General features: G+C 39.8%; 1 protein-coding gene across 1 annotated transcript in view; it reads left to right on the top strand.

Moving 5' to 3' along the window:
• Positions 1 to 205: 205 nt before the first annotated feature.
• Positions 206 to 16769, top strand: part of PTPN5 (protein tyrosine phosphatase, non-receptor type 5 (striatum-enriched)) — a 79390-nt gene continuing 62826 nt past the window's right edge. Inside the window, exon 1 of the mRNA XM_010563872.1 lies at positions 206 to 366. The gene's annotated coding sequence lies outside the window, so the exon portion shown is untranslated. The remainder of the gene's footprint in view (positions 367 to 16769) is intronic.

Here is a 16769-nt window from a genome sequence, read left to right as displayed (position 1 = left end):
GTGCAGAGCCTACTTGCTAGTTTTGCCCGCTGTCACGCACACAGCTAACCTGTCACTATCCAAACTGATGTCTGTGTGCGTACACCACTTCATCAAACTGCATAAGCTATGACACAGCAAGTCTTAATTACACTGCTTTTTAAAATCATTCAAATGTTGTAATTCATATATCACTAGAATTGTTCTACTGCTCGTTTGTCCACAGATCGTGTTTCATTAAAAGTGCTGATGAGCACCCAGGACTCTGAAGACAGCAGTTTTGTACAAGATAAGAATGTTCCTTAAAGAAGCTGATGGAGGATAGAGCTCCAGAGTTCCTGGCAGACACTGACAGCATAAGATGGCACCGTAGTCTAGTCTGAAATTGTAAGTCTTAAGGAGGACTGAATGTCCTTGACTTTACAAGAAGTTATTGCACTGAAGAAAATTAAATAGTGGCCTAGAGTCTGTTTTCAGGACCTGTATAGATGTGTTTGTTTCTGTTCAGTTACACTAATATGGCTATGGAGCAACTAGGTTTTCTCTACATGTGAGTGTGAATTGAATCCTTCTACATTAGAGGAAGTAATTTTATTTATCCTGGTGAACCTGAGATCTGCACCCATCATTTCTGAACTACTTTGTTTCTAGAACTGCTAGGAAATACAGGAAATGGATGGTGTAAGCTTTCCAGCATGACTGAAACTACTGGTTCCAAAGGACTCTCCATTTTGAAAGCTGTGTGTTCCAAAGATGTTAGTTCATTTGCAGAATGCTGTTTGAAACCTGCAGTTGGCAAGGGTCATGAAATCATTGATGTCATGAAATATGCAAAATATTTCATATGAATGATGTCCATAGCCTTGCAAAGTCTTTTTTCATCACTGAGGCTTTTTGCAGTTTAGAGTCCTGTCAGTAGGGAACAGGTTACAAGTCTGTAAAAAGGGCTCTGCAGGGGGCTAGGACACTAACACTGTGTATTATGCCTTGAAATACCTTACACAGTTGGAACTCCAATATTAAATACAAAAATAACACTATACTTGGCAGATATAAGATTGATAACTGCTCCAATATTAGTGGATGTTTTAGTGGACAAATCCAGTGGACTTAGATTTTTCCATTTCAAAAAGTTGAAGAATCATATCTCCAGCTTCCATTTCCTTTCACCTTTATTACACAGTTCTTGTAAGAAACACTAAATGCAGAAAGTAATCTTTCAAAGTATCTTTCTGTTTGTAAGTATGCAGTGATCAAATCCTGTCTTTCATTCCTATGTGACCCTGAGAGATGCCAGAGATGGATGTATTTCATTGGGAAATGGAGCACTAATTTACACATGGAAATTTGCTAACATTAGTCTACCAAGCTTATTTTCCACATGTGCACACCTCTTACAGAATTAGACTGTGAACATGGGAATGTGTATACCTAAATATTCAGGATGGCTATTCTAGTAGGTAGTCTGTAGACAGACTCTTAGATGTAAATTACTATTGCAGAAGTTGGTGAAATCACATCTAAACCTGAAAGAGAATAAAGCAACAAAAGGAGCCCAATAACAATGCAAGTTGAAGTGTAACAAAAGCACAAAGATCTTCAAAGTACACGTGCTTTGGTAAAGATAAGTATTTTCATCTGTAAACCCAATATGAGAAGTAAAGGTTAAATGTCCTCTTAGATATCCACTCCTTTGTTCTGTATCTGTATAGTGAACATAATACTTTATGTTTAGAAGAATACTTTCTATTTAGAGTTGTAGCTGTTTATTCAAGTAATGATGGATCTTGTATTACTAGTGCAGCAGAGAAGTGACTTTGCTTCTTGAAATGCATGTTTACTGAAATCACAGTTATACCTAGAAATCACAATCTCCCTAGATCCTGTGAGTTCTGTGTGTCTGGAGATGTATAACCTTTACTCAAATGCAAGGGGTACAGGTAAAGATAACTTGCATTATGTGTCATTAAGAATTAGATGTTGAAAAATGGTGTAAGAATACCACTAGTCTGTAAACTTAAGTCAGTAAAGTATAAAATTGTTTGAAATAAGTGGCAAAGGAGCAGGCATGGGACAGTGAGGGCTGTTGAAGCATGCAAAGCAGCAAACACTATGCTTGAAGGAAATTATCCTTTCAGAAAAAAAGTTGTAAATTAATTGAAGGAATTTTGGTAAAAATCAGTAAGTATTTTAGATTTTCTTTGTAATACATAAGTTGTAAGTTATGTTTTTCATGTCAAGCTCCTAAGTATTTGACGGTGGAGTATTGCACTGTGGGACCGTATCAGCCTATGAAATCATTGCAAATGAGTCAAAAGAAGTATTCCAACAAATTCAGTGTTGGCCTGTAAGTTAAAACATACTCTAAAATTGTGATTGAAGTTGAATTTAAATTGAAAATCTTTTGGAAAAGAATATTTTTATTGAGGAGATATAATTTGGAATGTTGTGATTACCTTCAGTCATGTCATCTGTACTTCCTTTTGGGTCTCTCTCTCTCTCTCTCTCTCTTTTTTTTTTTTTTTTTGAAACTCTGCCTATATTGTTTCTGACGTTCTTCGAAGCAGAAACTTGAAACTTTCACATCCTTAAAGATTCAATCAAAGCTTACAGGACCATTTGTATTTACTAATATTAATTTTGTGCATACCTTCTTTTACTATCGAAACTACAGCATACTAATGTTACTGTTTAATGTATAGTTTAATTCTCTGCTGATTTCACGTCTTAGCAGAGGGAGCTTAGATGAATTTAGGTGATGCATTCATTTGGATGAATGCATACATCACTTCCAAAATGAAGTTGTATCTCATTTTTTCCCCTAATTCCACACCCCGGAAAGTAGCAATCCTTGCGGTTTCTACCCTGAGAGACAAACATTTCCTTTTTCCTTGCTGATAGTTGCTACTCCCCTTCAGTGGGAGAGCATACTCTGTAACACCAGTGGTATCATAAGCCGCTAATGGTATCTTAGAGTTTGTTAGGAAATACAAATGCTGGCATTTTGTAAAGACACAGAGAGCTTTTTCAGATATCATTGAATAACCAAAACTACTGAAAAAAGCTCAGAATTTTGCATGGTGAGGGTATTTGTTCTGAACTGTGTCTCTCAGGTGCTATAAATAATAACTATTTTCATAATAGATGACTTGCAGTCTGTAAAAGCAGGTCATTCTAATTACTACCTTCTTTGTCTTCCTGCTACTTCAATGGCAGGAGATTTTTAGCAACTAACAGCATTGCAGACTTTTTTTTTTAGGTGGAGGTGAATACTTTATGAATGTGAGGTAAGGGGAAGGCTCCATTGGACTATAACAAGCTTTGGATCCTTTTGGAAGGCAGGATTCAAAAAGCTGAGGTGGACTAAACCAACAGTAATTAGCTTTTTTGCCTTTTTTTCTTTTTTTTTTTTTTTTTGTCAGACAGATACTTACCTCATTTCAGTCTTAAAGAAGGGTTGTTTTTTGTGGCCCCATTCCTGCCTCGCATGAGCTTGGCAGGACCGCAGCTTTACTTCACGTGTGTAGAATGTGGTAAGGAGACGGGGAGAGGAGGAATTGAGAAAAGCATGGGGGAGCAGAACGATTTATTGAACCTGCTCACTGATCCCAGCTGGTCTTTGAAAATTGGGTTGTCACAAGCAGTCTGTGCGTTGTAGGTTTACAGTTGTCATGTGCAGCTGTGGTGACAACACACAAACACCAGAAGCTTTTTCACACAGCCACTCTGGAGACCTATTCTTACAATTCTGCTATTGAGTAGCTACCTACTCAAAAGGCAGGCAGCTGGATCTCCCTGGATGCGTTCCATGTGTTTCTCAATCACTAATGAAATTTTGCATCTCCTAGTGGTGCCTTGGACTTGACCAAAATTTGGGCTATTTAAAATACAGGCATATACTCCCATAAAATAATAAGGCAGGCAGACTATTGCAGGCCTGCTAATGGCAGTGAGAATCCTTATGGGCTTGAGGTTTCATTTTTCTCCACTCTTGCAAGATTTAGGTCATCCTGTTTAGGTCAGGACACTTAGAAGCAAGCTAGGCATCTCGATTTAGCTTCTGTAAGAGAGTACTTGTTTTGCCAGAGATGTTATTTGAAGCATTCCCTTGGATATATGATACTACTTCTGAATTTACTGTCAGTTGACTGAATTACTCTTGCCTCTTGGTTTTGGGGGTTTTGTTTGTTTGTTTTTAATACAGGTAAATAAAATATGCTTAATATTTTTTCCTAGCATCATCCAGAGATTCTGGGAGAGGGAATCCATTTTATTCATCACACTATACTTTTTTCTGATGGTTCTGCAGAGCTGTTTTTACTTTCAGGAGCAGAGACTTACTGCTTCCTTCTTGTATCTTGACTTGTTGAGTATGGCTAAATTTGTTTATTTTCTTTTCCATAACATCTTCCATTTGGTACTCCAACAGCATCTGTTTCCTCATTTTCAGTCTGTGTGTATTACCAGCCTGGGGCTTGGCTGTAGCCGTCTCCTTTAGGAGCAGAGCCTCCCTTGCCAGTACAGATCATTGCCACCATTCCATTACACTGACCAAAGCATTTGCTCCTTAAGTTTGAGAATAGTAAGCCAGAGAGGTGGAATAATTTAAGTAGTTAGCTTGTTTCGGTCCTCTTCTAAACATGGACATCAGAGCCTGCAAACATTCGTAAGATGAAACATTGGCACAGGCATGATCATTTCTGTGAAACTGCAGATGTGACTACTTTGTTATGAAACTGCTGGGAGCTTCGTGAATTATTGTAACAAATCCTGTGACTAAAAAGCATGTAATGGCTATTTTTTTCTGCTGGTAATTGCTTCTGCACTTCAGAGCCCGTTTAGAATGGCCACGTAATTAAAATAGTGAACATTCTTTTTTAAATTAGAGGGGGACTTCTCACATACTTACATGATGCCTGACTTGCACTGACATACAGAAGGAGTTGAGTGCAGATGCTGTGTGTATTTTAGCCCATTATTTATTGTCTTAATCCATGTTTTCAGACCCTTAGTGCTCTGTTCTTTGTGGTAAATTACTGCAAGCATGTATAACATTCTCTGTGCTATGTACGTTTTATAACATCTCTAGTTTCTTAATTATGTATTTTTTGCCTGAAGTAGACACTGCCATTTGTTCTTAACTTTTATCCATTTTGAACTTTAAGCATCACATACAACAGTGGATCTTCTGAATTTTTTAGGAAGAAACATTGTCCTTTCGAATTACCTATGCACTCTCTGTCATTGTAAGCCCTCAAACTCCTGATTGGAAACACTGTAGATCTTGCTACTGAATATGGTTTTGGCTATTTGCTGCAGTTCTGCGTTGCCAGTGGGCAGCAGATCACAAATGGACATTCAGTGTTCTAAAGTTCTGTAGAGATGCTAGATAATGAGAGAACCAGCAATTAAGCAACAGTATGTTTTATCTGCAGTGTATTCTGTGTAGCTCAGAAATCAGTTTTCAGTCTGTTATCCCTGAGTGGATTAGATTACACTATATGAGCTTGCATTAGATTAAATTGAGAACTGTTGCTTTGTGTTAGTCCTGGGCATGACTTCAATGTTACGTAAAAATTTTTTAACCCAAAAAATTGTGCCAGTGATAAGATACTCATTCAGGCATGGTGCTGGTTCCTGTGTTTGGACAGAGGAGACCATTACCTGTGTACCCAGGATTTAGAAAAAGATTATCTTGTGCTTGGCAAGCTTGCTTAAAAGTTAGGTCCTGCTAACATTGTCTGTGGCTTTACTGGGTTCTGTCACAGTCTGCTGGCATTTATCTCGTGGCCTGGGATTTGTAAAGCTGTGCCTATGAGATTGCTGATTACATGGGGAAGAGAAGGCAGTCCAAAGCTAGCTAGAATAGTGTCTGCTGTCATTTGGGAATTTGCTTTATAAAAGCGTCCCACTTACTCCCTTAGTTATTGATACTGAACAGAAGTAGAAGTTGAGAGCATATCTCTAAGCTGATTTACTGTCCTTGAAACTGGATATTTATTCCAATTTGGAATACAGAGTTTCCTATCTGTATCTAAAAGCTTTTCTTCCTTCCTTTTTTCAGCCCATACCAATCTCTGCTGCTCTGTGCATGGCTCTCATCCTTTCCATCTGTGTCTGTCACCTCTCCAGCCATCTCCTCTAGCTATGTATTTCTCTCTCTCTTGCTAAGAGCTGAGTAACCACCTGCCACAAAGGCTCCCAACCAAGGAAGTGCAAACTGCCCTCTTTGTCCACTACATCCTCTGAGATTAGCAGCTTCTGTTTGATGTTGTTCAAGTATGAAAGAAGCAGCTTTTCCCCAGAAGCTATAGAGTCCCTTGTTTCTAAGGGGCTTTACCATGTATTGAAATGAGCTGATGGCCACTACTACAGGATACGTAAAGGAATCATTTGCTTCTGGGTTTTGTTTCTCTTTTGCAACTGACATTTTGCTATGGACATCATGCTCTCTGATTCTGAGAACACAGCAGGTATTTGGAAATATCATCTTTCACCAGTATTGGTCCTGGAAAATGCCACATTAATCCATCTAGCCATTTCTAGGCCATTTCCTGAAATACTGAACTTAAGCGCTGCATCTACCTGCTTGTGACCGCCAACTTTCATCTTCAGTTGCTGCATGATTTTAGGAGCTGATGCTTCATAAGTTACCAGAGGTAGAGATGAGCAGAAATCTGAGATCCTGCTAACATGTCAGGCTAGATAAAGCTTTGCTTGCTAGTTACTGTGATTTACATGATAGTGGTCCTTTGTCCTAGAGAAGCATTTTTTTTTTCCTGTTGTTCAATAACTGGTCTCAGACGTTAGATCAGTGTAAATTTTAAAGCTCCTCTACTGTGCTAATCTCTTATTACATCATTTTGGAGCTGTTAATTGATGGTAATTCTGAATACTTAACCCATTTTGTTTGAGGATTTCTAAACCTTTTTCTGGCAGGCTCCTTCTCAGTGACACTGATGTGGGGAGTGTTTTGGGGGAAGCAAAGGGATTGAAACACAAAATAAGCTGTTTCTCTTCTGTGTCTTTTGTGTGCAGTGATGTAATGAAAAGCAAAGTCTGGAAAGGGTGAGAGTGTGATGGTTCCTATCCTCCTCTGCACCCGCCAGGCATTCACATTTGAAGAATATGATACAGAAGCAGAGTCCCATCTGCTGATGTTTTCCTTTGCGTGAGATAATCCCTTAAAGGAGGGGCCTTACATAAATGACTTTGCTGACCTGTGTTTCTGTGTATATGCCATATCATATCTGTGGGTGTGTTGTTAACTGCTGCACAGAAAAGGAAAAGCGAGAAAGCAAGTCAGTGCTAGAGCTGGAGAAACCAAGCACCCCCTTTAGCTGTATGCAGATCATTATTTCTAAGCAAGGTTTAATATCTTCACAAAACTTGGACCAAAATAACTTCAGAAGTTACCCCAAAATGAAGCTTAATTTCTCTTCATGTTGAACTTGATGGCAGAAATCCCTGATGGTGGACGGAACAAGATCAGACTACATGGTGATGGCTTGCAGGTTGTGAAATTTCAAGGCCTGTCCACACAAGCATAGGTATTTTTTCTGTCTGAAAGTATCCTGATAACTCTTCTGGGGGGCAAAAGCTACTATTCTGTTTTGACTTGAAGTGGTGTCTAGGCAGAGGAAAACAGTATTGGCAGCAGCTTCTTTTGCTTTGAGCATTATGTCTGTATGCTCCCTAGAGAACTCATTAATTTTTAAGGCTGTGGCAGCAATAGGCTAAATGGATACAATATGATACACTGATGGTTTGAGGTGCTGCATTCATCCTTTTGGGATAACCAGGTCTGCTCCCTTCAGTGATCTGTGGCACCCCAAGATCAATGGGGCAATTTAACCTGAGAAGGCAGCTATTTAGCAAACAGGAAGATGCCATTTGGTACAATGGTGGAAACAAGAAAACGTTCTCTTTCTAGAGCATTGTCTGCTTTCTGATCAGGTCCTTGTTAAGATCGACTTACAATCCTAATAAACTCAGCCTGTTTGTAGAAAGGGACGAATTATGCAAGAAGGTTAGGCTTGCCATGGTTTATGCTGGCGAGACAGCAATGTGTGAAAGGCAAGGTTCTGAGTTACAGTACGATTTCTAATCAGTAATTGCTAGTCAGGATGAGTGTCTCGATTGTTGTCTTACAGGGTCTTAATGTTGTAAATGGATAAGCTTTTCAGACTTGGGTATGATAAGGGTGGTCATATTTCATGTGCGTGTATATATGGCCCTCTTGTAGCTTGTAGTGTCCAAATACTTAATTAAGTAAATTTAAGGCAATACTGCCTTAATGTGGGAAGTCTTATATCAGACAAGATAGGGAGCTCCTGAGTCCTGACCTAGGACCTCAGTTGTTATACCCAGCTTCCTCTCTAAGAAAAGTCATAGCAGACTGCCACTGCCTTTTGAGCTACAGCCCTGGACTCTAGAAGAAACATACTGGTTTCTCCATGGGTAGGTGCTCCAAAGGGGTAGTAATGAATGCTGAGCCAGCAAAGCCCAAGCAGGGGAGGCTGTGGTATGGCCCTGGGGCCCTGATATCATTTTGCTGTCACCTGAACACACAGCCACAATGCATGGGGCAGGATAAAAGGAGGATCCTCCCATGACCCAGTGCCAGTTGGCTGGGGTTCACAAGTAGTGCAGACCTGGCTGCAGCCAAGGCCTGAGGCACTCTGAAGGCTGTTCTTGGGCACATGTGCACCTCTGAAGGTAACAGAAATATTGAAGGATACAGACTGGGGTATCCCAGGACATTTAGATGCACTGGTGCCTGGACCTCAGGACAGCGAAGGATGGAAGTGGTCAGCAGATGGGCCTCCTTTTAGTACTGAAACCACTTACTGGCTTTACTTTGACCTTACCATCCTTACTTTTAACATTACTGGCCTTACTTTAGTACTGAGAGCACTTAGTGCAGACTTGGATGGTCATGAAGTGCCTCTGTCTGCTCCGTCCACTTTCTTAACGCTGTCCAGTGCTGCTTCCCCTCCCCACTACTGCAATCCATTCCCAAGAATTAGAAGTCAGAGGCATGCACTCTGCTCCAGCTGATGGGGTTGGAAGCTGTAGGAGCTCCAGATTTCATATTATATATTTTCTAATTAAAGAAACAATGCCAAGATACTGTTAAATACACCACATATAAACATCAAGGGGAGAGTAATGCTCCATCTAAAGCAAAGTATACTCTGTGCATAAAGTTCTTGTATATACACTGTATATTTAATCATGTTTGGAAGTTTACAGTGCTTATCTTCCTGACCCTGGACTGTAGACATCAGCCCTGTGATGGAAGCAGGATCAAGCTCTCTAAACCAAGAATAATAGAGCAAGTACAGATGGACTGTGATCCAGACCCCAGAAACAGCTACGTGCTTTAATGCCCATTGGTAAAAATGAGTACTTGGACACTGGTAATCCCTTGTTCTTTGGGGGGGATGCTAACCACCCATAATGTCCCACTGAGATTAGAGTCAAGGGCATTTACCACCTCCAGGATTCGGCCTTAAATGCCTACCAAAACATTCTCTGCTGTTGGAACTTGAAATGGTTCCAAGCTTTTTTTTTTTTTCTTTTTTCCCCCTTTTTTTTCCCTTTGTATTTCCCAATTAAAACATGAAATCCAATCTACCCTGATACTAAGACTTTCTGCCCACCTCCCTCCCAGAGTCTGTCTTCCTGGACTGGAACTTTGTATATCATGTTTCAGTAAGTTTCAGGATTGCTTTGCTAACATATAATTAGGGATTTATAATGTAAATGCTGACACAACCTTAACTAGCCTATTGCAAATGTGACACTATTCATTAAGGACTCTCTAGGGTGCAGTATGCTCCTTGGTGGATTAGCTTCCTGGAAATTTAATGGCAATTTGCAAATTGGCATCCAATTTTGTTTTTAGTCTATCTCTTGCTACTATACAAGGCAATTTTGATTCTGATAATGTGAGAGATTCTGTTTTACTTTGTTTTACTTTCATGCTGTACTTTAGGCAAGGGGATGAGTCAGCTGGGGAGATCCCAGAGAAACGGTACAAAGACAGATTGCTTTGTGTCCAGTTAGTCTTCTAGAAATTAAGCAGGATATTCCTGCCCAGCCCTCAGTAACCAGTTGAATTCCTGTGTCACCTGTTGGTGAAGCTCAGTTAAGTTCAGAAAAGGCACCTGAGATTTGTGGGTAATTCTAACTTTATTTCTGCCCAGTAATTTTATGGAGGTTGAGATAAGCATTATAGGGTGCTGTGGGATTTACTTGGTACATCTGGAGGCTAGATTATTTTTGCTTCATCTCAGAAAAATGTTGAATTGTTTTTATTTGTAGGATGCTACAATATTCTGTACTACTTACAGGTTATCCATATAACATCACTGTGCAGTAATTTCAATAACTTTCTAAACAACTTCATGTACAGACATACTCATTCTGGAATAGCTATTCTTAAAATACTCATCCTACTATACTGTGACATAACTTGTATCTGTAGACAAGTTCATAAAAGTTTAATAGTTTTGGGGAGGTCTAATTATAAGAATGAAATGGGTCTATGGAGAAGAAATTCTTTTGTGTAGAATTGCTTAGCTAAAATGTCATCTTTATAAAAGATAAGCATTTATTTAGCTGTTACATGCTACCTTTCAAAGTGTGCCACCCTAAAAATTACTGGTTTGTTTTCAAGTTGTTTGTTGCCAAATACTTTCCGGCCACTTCATTTAAATAGTTAAGTGAGAACTAATGTTTCTTGTAAAAACCTGGCTGTTTATCTTCTTTTTTTTTCTTTTTTTTTTTTAAGTAAGTAAATGAATTACTGGGTCCTTTAAAATGCTTCACTCTAAAATGACTGTCCCTTTTCAAGCAATTTTATAGATTAAAAATATGCACCCCCTCAGTCTAGCATTAACCATGAAAATAGCTTAATATTTTGAAATTTTAGAATACTACTGAAGACAAAAGCTTATTTAGTGATGACTCTTCTGTGTATTCTACTGTGGGTTGACTGACTTGTGGATATACTTGACTTATGCTGTTTGAACTCTACAAATGCTGGGAACCATGAAAATTTTGGCTACCTTTACTCATGCCATATGCTTTGCTAGTATGATGCTTGCTCATAAGCTGACCAGGCTGTTTTGATGGAGTCTCAGTGCTGAGAGATCATGAATCCACACTAGTATTTAATGGCAAAACAGTTTTCAGAGTGATATTGTACATGAGAGCAGAAAAAAAAAATTCCAAAATTAAATGCAGCTCTGAAACATCCTTATGAATGTATGAAGACTGTGCTCTGAGCTTGCTGGATCATTTTGAGTAACCCTATCAACCCCACTTATGGCAGGAAACAAAGGAATAGCAAGCAGATTCTGGGTTCCTTCAGACAGCCAGTTCCTGCAAAGGACAAAACCAGGTGAGACAGTTAGGATCTGCAGTGCGAACATAATTGTCAGTGGAATGGGGGTAGGACTGTGTCCAATTCTTTCGAAGTTAGGCTGGTATGGGGAGATTTATAGTTTGCTTAAAAAAATCCTCACGTGAATGAGTTTAAGGCAAGTTCTTAAGGTGAACTTAAACCATCTAGCAAAAGTGGCTCTAAGTATCTCTCCATAATGTTTCCACAAACCATTTGACAAGCTCTCTGGATATACGTTGAATTCAGAATTACAGCACTTGTATTTGTATGTTGCCTGTGATCTGTTTCTGCTCTTTATTACTTATGACCTGTACTCTGGCTCACCCAGAAGAATACAAACATTTTCTTACTTGAATCAACTTAGAATTTCATAAGCAGTGCTGCACTACTTGGATTGAGATTCATGTGGGTGGGAAGGGGCATTATATCATTTTAACCCAGTGGTTAGCTTAAAGGGGTAAAGGAAGGGAGAAGTTACGGCTGTGCAGAAATGGGGATGCAGAGCTGAGTAGAGTTGGTAGAAGGGCCAAGGGCTGTGGCAGGACAATAACTCCTTTTTCATAACAGATTTCTTGGACGCAGCTGCAGTGTATATCACATGGGGCAGTGCTAATGGCCAGAAGGTGTTTACCCCCTCTTTACCCTCTTAGAAAGATGACCTTGAAAGACTCTACATGGATTTTGGTAGGGCTATGAGACTGGGCTCAAAACTGTACTCTCTGTGGATCTGATATTCTTAATACGTGTAATACGCAGAAGAATGTAGTAATTTTGATGCTTGCTGTTGTGCTTCATGAAATCAAGGGAGAGGGAATTATTCTTACTGCCTGAAGACTGAGAGCTGAGTGACCACTTGTAGTGGCTGGCTCTGTAGCAGGGTTTTTGTCTGTTATGTGGGAGGCTTAGGTTTCATCAGAGCGGAGAATTTAATTTCCCCATTTCACTGAGGTTGGATTTTTACAGAAAAGTAACTCTGTGTACCTTGCAGAATCTGCAGGAGAGCAGAGCTGATTTGTGTTGAGACAGATCTCCCACACGGCTGTGAAAACAAGTGCACAAATTCAGAGTTGCTGGGTGTAAATCTGAAGTAACTGTCATGGAGATTGATGTTCTCTCTAGGAGTTAATCTAGATTTACATCAGGGTAGCTGTGACCAGAATCTCTCAGGATTCATCTTTGCTAGACTTCAGTAGCTCACTAAATTAATTGCTAATTAACTTGAGATGGTTGATTATTGTGGATGCTTCCCACATATTTCTTCTGTCTTACCATCATAGAATTTAAAGACAGAGCTCCACTAGATCAGACCAGATCTTACCAATTCTGAACTCCTGCTTGTCATAAGCTGTTCCCTTCAGATACTAACACACTGAGTGCAGTCAGCAGACATTACACCAAAGCACTGCAGTCCTCAGGAATCCAAACTTGTGTGCATCTGGGGCAAAAACAGCAGAGACGTAGCAGCCCATATTGCTGAAAGCACTTAAAATATGGAAGAGGTCCTACAAGGCAGTCGCAGGCTGCCCTTGCCAGTTTCCATAGTGGAATGGGGCAGCATCAGACTTCCCCTTGACATAAATACAGTAGTCAGTGTTAAGTGGGTTCACCACTGAGATATCTAAGAAGCAGGATGAGCTACTTCCCCTCAAAGCACTTCTTCCTTTGTGTGTCAGAAAGCAACTGAATTGGTGCTTTGTTAATTCTATACAAAGCAGGTTGTAGCATGAAGTATCTCATGGCAAAATACTAATTTGCAGCATCCAGGGCCATTGGGAGGGGAAGTGGCCAGAGTCACTCCTTCAAGGTCTAACAACATTGAGGCACCTGAAAATTCTGCATCCCTCCCTTCCTCTTCGGATTTCATCATCAACAATGCATTAAAAAGGCACACCTTTCTTGTATGTGTTTTGTATAGTTTAAATGAAACTGGGATGCCAGAAGGATGCGATCTGTGTGATCCTGCTGTAGTCTGGGCAAGGAGGTCTTATGACAGCCTTACTTGAAAACTAAATTCAGGTTCTGCTCCAGTTTCCTCCAGAATGAAGGCAGAGAAGGACAGTTAAAGCAAGCCATCTGAGAACCTCTAGTGCCCTTGAAGATAGTGAAAGGATCTGTGTTGGGGTTGAAAACAAAACTAAATTAGGCTTCTATTCAACAAGAAGTCCTTATTCTTAAACATTTTGTTAGGTCCCACCAAAAAACATGTCTAAGCAGCATGAATCTAAAAGTCGCCCTTGTCTTTACAGACGTGCTTAACAACCTTCCAGTGCTTGGGCTTCACTTTGAACTGGTCTGTCTCCTAACAGCTTGTAGTTTGAATTGGGAAGGCCTGGTCATACTGACTGATGAACATGCAATGAAGATGTAAGAATACAATAAACCAGTGATCATCTTTCTTGCCTGCATAAGAAAGTAGAGGCATTGTGCCAAGCAAATATGCGCATTAGATGACTAACAGAGCTCCCACACTGCCAGTGTAGGCAGGGAATATGCAATGTAGCCACATATGTGTCTCAGAACCATACTGAGTGCTTTTTATGCTTAATGTTTGGTTTTGTTTTTAAATAGGAGTTCAGATCCTTGAGCAGGATGTTTATCTCTATGCACAGAAAACAATATTGGTCATAGTTTTTAATATACGATCAAGTTTTTAAAACTACCAGCTGATATATCTATTGCGAGTGACATCAGAATTTCAAGTAATTGCTATAAATGTTCACTAGGATAGCTGTGCATATTGTATGTAATTATCTGAGTTCACCTTTTTTTTTAATGGCTGAAAAAACCCTTTTGTTTTTTCCAGTGGGAATGTTGATGGAAGGTTTTGTATTTAACTGCCCCGATTGAGGTTTGATCTCTCTTTCTTTGATAAAATTGGTGTGAGGTTTTTACAAAAATTAGCATGCTGTAACAAAGGACTTGAATTCCATTCAATAGTTGCTTAGCCATAGTTTTAAAATATACATGCAAATACTACTGAGCTGAGCACCCAGGGAAGTTCTGTAAATCCCTGTAAGCAAAGCGCAGTTCAAATTTGTATTTAATCGAGCAGTGAGCTTCCACTGAAGATGGTCCCCTTTTCACTCCTCCAATGATGACTAATCCATCCCCCAAATTAATTAGTTTTCCATCAGTTCTGCAACCTGAAGCAGCAGCCTTGTTGCTGCATAGATAGATAAGGTAGATGGATATGATGCAACAGAGGAGAGTGAACAGGATGAAACAAACCCCTGTCTTTCTGCAGCAGTGTAAGGTTAGATCATCCTAAATGCAACATGAGGCTAACCTTAAATGTTGGTTGTTTGGATGGTAGTCTCATATAAATTCCCCAAGAAATACTAAGGACCCACTGAGCTAAGAACTCTGCAAACACAGAATGGGAGACAGTCTCTTGAGTTGAATCTTAAAAAATGGAGACACTGGAAACCGAAGACAGAATCCCAAACCGCCAAGTTACAGATCTGTGGCCTGACAACCAGATGATCAAGTATTCAATGAACAGACCCCAGTTGCTCCCACAGCTAAAATTTTTCCAAGTTTATCATGCTTTTCACTGGCTTATCTCATAAGCATACAGTAGTTCAGAAAGCAGGCTTCCAGAGTACAGGTAGAGAAAGGCAGAAGTCTTTAGACTCTTTCCAGGACTCTCTCATTGACAGTGGCAGAATCTGTCAGTATCCTTTTAGCACTGAATAGCCTTCTATCTGATGACAAACTATTTTCTAGGAGTTCAAGAAGCAATGAAGCTGTATTTCCCTTACAGAACTACTTAGTAGCTTGTGTAACATGAATTGGTCTCTATTTCCTCTATTTTAAACACCTGTTTCTTCTTTCTTGATCTCTGTGAAAGTTGGCATCTAGATCCCTCATCCCGGTTTCTTTTTTTTTTTTTTTTTACCAGCAAAAAATGCTATTATGTGGAGTAGCAGTTACAAGGGGTTGTGTGGAATGACTGGGGTGAGAGTTCACAGATAGTCTGCATTATATAAACTGTGCTTTCCACTCAGCTGGTTAATTAAACTTGGTTTTTGGATCCCAAGACAGAAATCACTTATGTGCACACTTTATTTTAATAACATGTTTCTTCTCCTCTGCCCCAGGAGATTTGGCCCTGTCTTCAGGTTTGTTTGTTCTTAAGATAGAGAAAAGGAATATGAGGACAAAAGGAGAGTGTGTGGCTCTGTGTAGTCCCTTTTCGGGCAAATACTCTTGTCCGATCTGGGGTTGTAGGTGGAGTGAGGGAACATCTTACAACACAGCATCGCTATAGATTGCCTGAATGATGTGTTCTTTGGAATAGATTCTATGTCCTTCCCAGAACAGGGAAAAAGTGAACAGCAGCAATAAACCATTTTATTGTTTTGTGTTCCACCCTCTGGATTTGTGTTACTGTTCTGTGGTGAACTGTTCTGTTCTTGCACATTAACCTGCTTTGCTGCTCTGTCAATGCCAGGGTATATATCCAGATAATTGTGTGCACAGTTTTTACTTGTGTCTGGGCAGACTATGCCAGTGTTTTCAGCAAAAATTAACCTGGTAGCTTAAAAACATGGGGTTTTGCTCATACAGAGCACAAGATAAAGTCACTCTTGCTTCTATGAAGCAGTCTGAATGTGCTGCTGAGTACTTGCTACCAGAAGTTTTGCAATTGCTTATCAGTCCTCTGTGACACATCCTCTAGAGGTTTCACACAGAGCAAAATGAAGTGCTGAAATCTTCTCTTAAGTTGGAGCCCGATCTTGCTGGCACTTATGCACATGAGTAAGTGTTCCAGTGACTAGTTTTAGCTGCTCATGTCAGTATAACAAAGGACACACAAGAATTATAGAAGCAAGGTCATGCAGTTGTATTGCCTTTATTGTTTAAGGTTACTGGTTTTCTGTAAAACCACTCTGCCATCAAGGTTTTCCTCACAGTCACGGGCACATGGCAGCATATTTCATCTACATCATTGTAAAGTAGGTGTAAAATGCTACCAAATCTGAATATTGTTTTCACATCAGTTTTGCACTGATAATAGCAGCAAGATGTAAGGTAATTGAAAATAAGACTGTATGCGTTTTTCAGAGGCAGGAGTGATTCCTAACTGTCCTTGCTTTAGTGGTGTTTTCTTCTGATCATTCACATACTGTTGGAGAGACAGGAAGATGGGTCATGTTAGGCAATAGATGGGCTTATTTCCTTCAACAGTTTAAAACTACACTTGTCCCCCTAAATTACATGGTGGGGTAAAGAGGAAGCAGAGGAGGAATGCTTGAATTTAGAGGCAGTGTAGGGAAAGGGATTAAGTGTAGCATCTGGCAAGGCACCTCTACTGAAGGCAGACTACAACAGTTGCATAAAGCTTAAGAAGAGGTAACTCTTTCTTAGTAGAAGC

This window comes from Haliaeetus leucocephalus, unplaced genomic scaffold (assembly GCF_000737465.1).
Source record: "Haliaeetus leucocephalus isolate CR32 unplaced genomic scaffold, Haliaeetus_leucocephalus-4.0 Scaffold173, whole genome shotgun sequence".
In the NCBI taxonomy this organism is placed as follows: domain Eukaryota; kingdom Metazoa; phylum Chordata; class Aves; order Accipitriformes; family Accipitridae; genus Haliaeetus; species Haliaeetus leucocephalus.
This window is presented reverse-complemented; position numbering and strand designations above follow the sequence as displayed.